The following is a 6833-nucleotide window of genomic DNA, read 5'->3' on the forward strand; positions in this document are numbered from 1 at the left end:
CCTGCCAGGGATACAGAGGCCGGGCCCGGGATGGTGCTGGTGCGCGCCGCCGAGATGCCCCCCACAGGAGGCCCTCCGGGGACACCCCCACAAGGCAGCGACGGGACGAGGGCTTGGGGGAGGGGAGCACACGGCCCCCGCAGGACGGAGGGAAAGCCGCCCGCATGTTCGTCTGTGGGACACACAGGGGCCCCTGGCCTACGAGGTCCTCGTCTCGGATTCTTGTGGACGTGCACCTGTGCGCTCCGCACGGTCCCACAGGCACGGAAGATGCCCTGCGTGGGCATCCACGGTCCCGCCCAGCCCCAGTAGTCCCTCACCTTGCGGCGGGGACTCGCTGGGGAAGGGGGTACTCATGAGCTCTGTGTTCAGGGGTCCTGTGCAGCCCAACCCCCCACCCCCCGCCACCGCCCAGCGAGAGGTCAGGACTCGCTGCACCGGCTGCCCCACTTCAAAAGTCCAGGCAGAGGGCTGCCTGCTCCTGCTGCACCGGCCGGGTGGGCCCTCCGTGCACCTGCCCCTGGCGTTCACTTGGCTTCCTTTGCTCTGCAGAAACCCCGGAGCCCACGCAGGAGCCCACGCAGGAGCCCACACCGGCCGATGGCTCTACCCAGCAGCCCCCCTCGTTGGAGACCCCAGCCTGGGAGTCAGCCCTGCAGAACCTCCTACTCTCGTACTCGCTGCCATGCGGCGGCCCAGATCTGCAGTCCTGGGGGGAGGCCCACCGAGGGAGCCCCCAGGCCCAGGGCGGCATGGCCTCCATGTCCACCGGTGAGCGGGGAGCGGGCCCATGCCATCTCCAGGATCGCCAGTCTCTGGAGGGGACACTGGAGGTGGCAGAGGCCAGCACCGCGCCATCCAGCCCGGCGGAGGGCCTGTCCGCGGCTCAGGGAGAGGCTGGGCTCTCCCCGCGTCCCCCTGGGGAAGCCCGAGATCATGGCACCTGACGGCCTGGCAGGGCTCACTGCTGCAGAGAGCGGCACATCCTCTGAGGTCCCGAAGGTCCCGGAGTATCCCCTGTCCGCACAGACCCCAGGGGAGCCCGTGCTCGGGGTCAGGGCAGGGAGGAGCCACGCGGGCAGCTTTCCCAGAGACCTGCGTCTGGCTGGGGGGGGCAGCCACGTGGCGAGGGCTGTAACGGTTTCCCCAACAAGTCCCCCAGGTTGTGCCGGGGCTCGAAACAGGCCTGGGGTGCTGTTTTCTCTTGGGATGACGAGCAAAGTTAACTGTCAGGAACTTAAGCAGTTTTTAAGGATACTCTTCAGAATTCAGGAATTATATTATAGGAAATAATAGAAATTAATTTTATTGGCAAGCAACTTTAAGTCAGTCCTGGTAAATTTTACATTTTTGGGCTTTACATTTGGCTTTTTGGGGAAATGGGGAGGATTTGTGGCCAACCCCCAGCCCCACCCCAACCTGAGCAGTCTGGTCCTGGCCCCTTGAGGCCTGTGTGCATGAGGCCTGGGTCTGGGGCTGCAGAACCGGCTCCCAAGCCCATCCCCGCCCCCTGGGGGGGCAGTGCACGCCTGAGTCAGGCCCGCCATGGACGGTGACCCTCTGTGGGCCCAGACACTGATGGCTGATTGTTCAGTCTCTGTTCCCTGCTTCTCTCCGGACAGTTTCTGCTGTTTCCCCCATTTGTGTCTCATCTGCCGTTGAGATGCGCATTTTCCATCTCACACGCTGGAGCTCACAACCTTACAGACTCCATCTGGGGTGCTGCTGTGACCCCCATGTCTCAGACCCCGTGGGAGGCAGTTATATGTGGTGCTAACGCGCCGGGGCAGGACTGGCTCAGTTCCAGACGACCGGTCACTTGTCACACGCGTCGCCGTGATGGTTCTCGGTGGGTGCCAGGGACCCTTACCTTTTGGGATGCTGCAGTTTTCTCTATTCTTATCAGTGTTCCTGAAATGTATTCAGAGATGCGGTTATTTTAGAAGTTTGATCTCTGCGCCTTGGCTGGGGCTCACGACCAGCCTTGAGCCCACCTCCTTCCCCTGTGGCCTCACCGGGTGCCGCTGGAGGCGGAGCCTTCTGCTCAGCGGCCACAGGCATACCTGTAACCGTGGGCGCATCCCCGGGCAGGGCTGTGGCTCCCGTGCAGCCTCACAGCTCTCCCCACCTGCGTGCTGACTGGACCCAGCTGTACCCTCGCGGGGCTGTGGGGCTTCTGCAGATCTCTGGGTCCTGTCCTCTTTTGGACTCTGTCCCGTGAGTTCTTTCCCCCGGAGAGACAGAGTCTCTCATCTCTGTTGGCTCACCCGGGGCGACTGCCAGGCTCTGCCTGGGTCCCTTCCCCGCATAGCGCTCGGTCACTTCCCAGGCGATTGGTGGGGATCCCGCCCCTCAGGGTCCTGGGCTTTGCTGCCTGACGCCCAGTGTTTTGCAAACCTTGCTCCCTGTGAGAGGGCACACCTAATTCCTGTCACTTCACCTCAATACAAAAATGTGTTCTGTGACGATCTGACGTGTTCAATGCTGCTGCCCAAAGCTGGAAATGCAGTTGCGGGAGCAGAGCGGACTGTACCTGCGGAGGCTCAGCCGCTGAGTCACCAGATGGTGGAGAAGCACGTGAGGAACCCCGCCTTGCGAGTGGCAGGGAGGTGATGACCATTCTTGAGGGGACAGCGGTGTTCAGAACCGAGGGCACAGCAGCCACAGTCTTGCGCAGACCAGGAACCTGCACGGGGATCGCTGTGTCCCCGGAACACTTGCTTAGATTAATTTGGGGAAGATCTGGACTGTACTAGGTGATACTTTTATGATCAAGTAGAAGCTGCCCCCAATGCCAGCGTCCCGGGAGCCTGCGGCCCCTCTTGGTCCTGGAATCTGTGAAGCCACAGCTGCTGCCACCAGCGTCTTCTCACAGGTTTTCACACGCGCAGGGAAGGAGCTCCCCAACGGGCTCTGACCTCCACGGTGGAGAACGGGCTGTTTCCATCACAAGCTCGTGCACCCCTATGACCTCCCAGAGGGGCCTGGCAGAAAGCCGCCTCCTTTACACAGGCACCTTGGGGCACCCGTTATTAGCCTCTTCTCGTGGGGACGTGGGGGGGCGGGATTGTCCTGCGGGGACCTGCCCTCGTTTGAGCGGGGCGCATTCGGTGCCGGAACGTCCGCCCGCAGGGCTGGGAGAAGAGAAGGCGGCCACAGGTGGACATACGGAGCACGGCACGCGGCCACGTGTGGCCAGTTTCAGTGACCACACGCCCCCAGGAAGACCCCAGCATCTGTCACCGCCCATGTGGCCCCATCGCCGGGTTAGCTCTGTAGGCTAGTGCAGGGTGGGGGGTGGGGAGTTCAGACTCAAGGAACCCCAGCCCAAGGCGACGTGGTGTGCCTTCACCCCTGCTTGGCGGGCCGGTGCCTCTGGAGTTTTCTTAAAGCAAAATCAGTGACAGACATCAAGTCCTGAAAATCTTATTTAAATAAAATCTTATTTGAATAAAAATTAGGGAATAAATAAGACTTTATCCCCAGTTTTATGACGTAAGGATAAATTCCTAAGCCAAAACAAGTTTCTGAGGTAAGCTGCACACACCGGCTGTGGGTACCTGCCCGATGTCACTGGGCACCCCTGGGTGGGCTGCTCAGTCCCATGAGCGGCTGACAGCGGGACAGCTGTCGGGACCGTGCGCGCTCGGGACTGCCGGAAGGCCCTGAGCCCTACTGGACACGGCACTGTTGCCCTCCTGAGAGCCTTACTAATTTTTGTACGAGGGCCCGAATTTGAATTTTGACAGGGTCCCGTACGTGCAGCCAGCCCTGACCGGGACGCCTGTCCCCAGGATGTGGAGCAGAGCCTGACGCAGCCGAGACCGGCGGGGCCGCCCGTCGGAGGAGGACTCCCCGCCCGAGTGAGGCCCACTGGGCAGCCCCGAGACGCCCAGAACTGGCCAGGGGTCGTCCCCCTGCCCTGGGTGCCAGCTATCTCCGCCACGCAGGGTCATTTTGGCTGCAGTTGGTCTCATCTGGGTTAAGGGCCGTTGCCCACGGTCGAGCGGCGTGAACAGGAATGCCCGGCAAAGCTCGTGTGTGGGGAGACCGGCCGCGCTCTGAGCGGGGCCAGGAAGCCGGCGGTGAAGGAGCTCCCACAGCGCTCGGCGGCCTGCGGGGCGGGGGAGCCGCATGGCATCCCAGCTGTGGCTTGGGGGTCCATGAGTCCCCCCCATTGCTACCTGAGTGCAGCCTTCACTCCACGCACGGACTTCCCACAGCAGGGAGACTGCGGGGATGGGACTCGGACAGCCTGCGGCCGAGGACACATTTTCACTAAGAGGATGTGCTCGGGTTCCAGAAATACGCACACTGTGATGTCCCTCCTCCTGCACAGTGGCCCTCGACCTCCTTCAGGGGCAGAGACCCAGGACCCAGAGCCCATGACAGCCAGATGGGACGTGGTGGCTGAGGCGCGGGGACACCAGCCCAGCAGAACCCGCGCCAGCCCCGCCTGCCCACGTGGGGGCAGCGGTCCCGCCCTTCGTTCTCCGGCGGCATGCCGCGAAACCTCCCTGGGGATCCAGGACAGCTGGTCTCCCGATGATCTGCTGTGGCTGCTGGACCCCTAGGAGAGCTAGGAAGAGCCCCTGTGCTGGGGGGGGCCGCCCCCGCAAATCACGGCCTCTTGAAACTCAGATCTCCCCCAGAGAAAGGAAGGGCCCGTGCAGATATATTTAGAGACCACGCGGAGTTATCCGGGTGGGCGCTAAGCCTGTGAGCCACGAGGGAGGAAGCCACGCGAAGACAGAGGCCAAGACAGGAGGCCAGGAGCCCCAGCCGCCGCAGGAAGCAGGACGGCCTTGCCCCCTTCCGCAGGTGGTACAGCTCTGCCCACACCTGGACTTTGGACTTCTGGCCCCAGAATGGAGAGGATTTCGGCTGCCGGTGCGTGGCCCTTTGTTCCAGCAGCCCCGGGGACAAGCACAGTACCCCCATGAATGCATATGACTCCGGGCTGCGGGCTATGCCTTTGCGGCCACCAAACAGGTGCACGAACACTTTCCTGCCGACTGAGAGTCTGGTTTTAACAACTGGAGGGCCAGAGCCCAGGGCAGCAGCATCCCCGACAAAGGGCGCACTGGCCCAGCAGCCATGGCTGGAGGAGGGGCCTGTTGACCCCTGGACCAGGGTGCAATTCTATGCGGTGGGGAGCTCCCGGCTTGTGAAGACCTTCTCTGCCACTCCGGTCAGGGATTCCGTCGGTGTGCGCTGCCAGCACACCTGTGAGCTCAAAAAAATTCCATTTGCGGACAGCCAGTAAAAGTCCAGGAATGGGGCAGACCACAAGCCCAGCTCCAGCCACGGACTGGTCCAGAAGCAGGGTGCCAGGCCAGCCTGGGATGTAGGGGCGGGCTGTAGCTCTGCCCGGCTGCTCCTGGGGTTCCCCAGTGCCCTGCCCATCACCCCACACTTTCGCCTCTCCACCCAAAAGAACAGGAACCTTCAGCACTTTTGCTCCTAAGGCCTGAAGCTCACCTCCGCTGGCCGGCTGCAGTGTTTGTCGGCGTGGGCGTTGGGTTCGCACAGTGGGCTCAGCAGGTGCCAGTAGCTAACATGACGATGGTGGGACCGTGCCGCTTTTCCGTCCTTCCCTTGCCCTTTGAGTTACGAACAGACCTGTCTTCCAGCAGTTGGGAGCAGTAGAAACCAGAGGGATTGAGAGGAGGCATGTGGGACTCAGGACATTTGTGGGGATGGGATGGGGCTGGGGCACGAAGGGCTCTCAGTGCCCGCCCCCCCGCCCGATGGGCTAGTGTTCTGCTGGAGAGCCAGCCCCAGCATCCCTTCTCTGCAGCCATGGGACCCCTTTTCCGATGCCGCGCTGCAGTCCGCTCTGCTGTCTTGGCAGGCGCAGTGACCTTGCTGGAACAGGAGCTGAAACCCAGAGCTGCACTCCTACGGCCTCCGAACCCCCATCTGAGAGCCAGGCAGAGCCTGTGGGGCGGGACGGGGCGGGGGGTGTGCCTGTGGAGTGTGGAGGGGTCTCTGTAGCTGGGAGAGGGAGGGCCTAGCCCGGAATGGGTGCCAGCGAGGGTGGGGTCTGCCGTCAGGAGGAGGAGGCAGACGCTGGGGCAGTGGTCCCATGGACAGGTCCGAGGGAAGCTCGGCAGTAAAGCTGGAAGTGACCTTAAAATCACCTCCCACGCCCAGGCTGGGCTTCTGCGCTGGAGGGGGTCCCCGGGGCACAGACAGGGACACCGCTGCCGTCACTGGAGGGAGCCTGCCTGGCCGCGAAGGAGCGCAGGTGTCGGCCGGGAAAGAGAAAGAGAAACTGGAAGAGGACGTCAGGATGGCCGCTGCCCCCGAGCTCAGCAGCCGAGGCCCCCCGCGAGCCGAGAAGCACGAGGCCGGGCTGGTGACGCAGCCGCGACTCGTGCGCGGGGAAGGCGGCTCGGTGGCGCCCGGTGTCCGGCGGGTGCTCGGCACCGCCCGACCCCACCCAGGCGCGGGCCGCACGTTCCCGCTGCCCCCAAGCCCCAGGGCGTGGCCCACTGCGCGCCCCGACCTGAGCGCGGTCGGCGAGGTCCCAGCACCGCCCCCCGCCCCCCCCGCCCCGGCCCGGAGACGCCCGCGCCCGCAGCCCCACCCGCAGGCCGGTCCACGCGCGCGCCGCGGCCGCGGGAGTGAGGGTCGGCCTCCCGGCTTCCGGGAGGGGCAGGGGCTGTCGCCCCCGGCCCCCCGCCCCCAGCCTGCCTCCGCCCGGGGTTCCCACGCCCCTGCGCCGCGCGGGCCTTGTAAGGCAGAGGCGGCGCGCGAACCGGCCTCCGCGCACTCCGCGCGCTCCCCGGGACGGGAGGGGCTGGGCGGGGCTGGGCGGGGCGGGGGCG

At 64.3% G+C, this 6833-nt stretch overlaps 1 long non-coding RNA gene across 1 annotated transcript; it reads right to left on the reverse strand.

Moving 5' to 3' along the window:
* Nucleotides 1-1290: 1290 nt before the first annotated feature.
* On the reverse strand, nt 1291-3205 carry LOC122902435. Its single transcript, XR_006383806.1, has 2 exons — nt 2534-3205; nt 1291-1911 (listed from the first exon to the last, which is right to left on the reverse strand). It is a non-coding gene; the product is annotated as an uncharacterized LOC122902435 (long non-coding RNA).
* Nucleotides 3206-6833: the final 3628 nt, after the last annotated feature.

Source organism: Neovison vison, chromosome 1, assembly GCF_020171115.1.
Source record: "Neovison vison isolate M4711 chromosome 1, ASM_NN_V1, whole genome shotgun sequence".
Taxonomy (NCBI): domain Eukaryota; kingdom Metazoa; phylum Chordata; class Mammalia; order Carnivora; family Mustelidae; genus Neogale; species Neogale vison.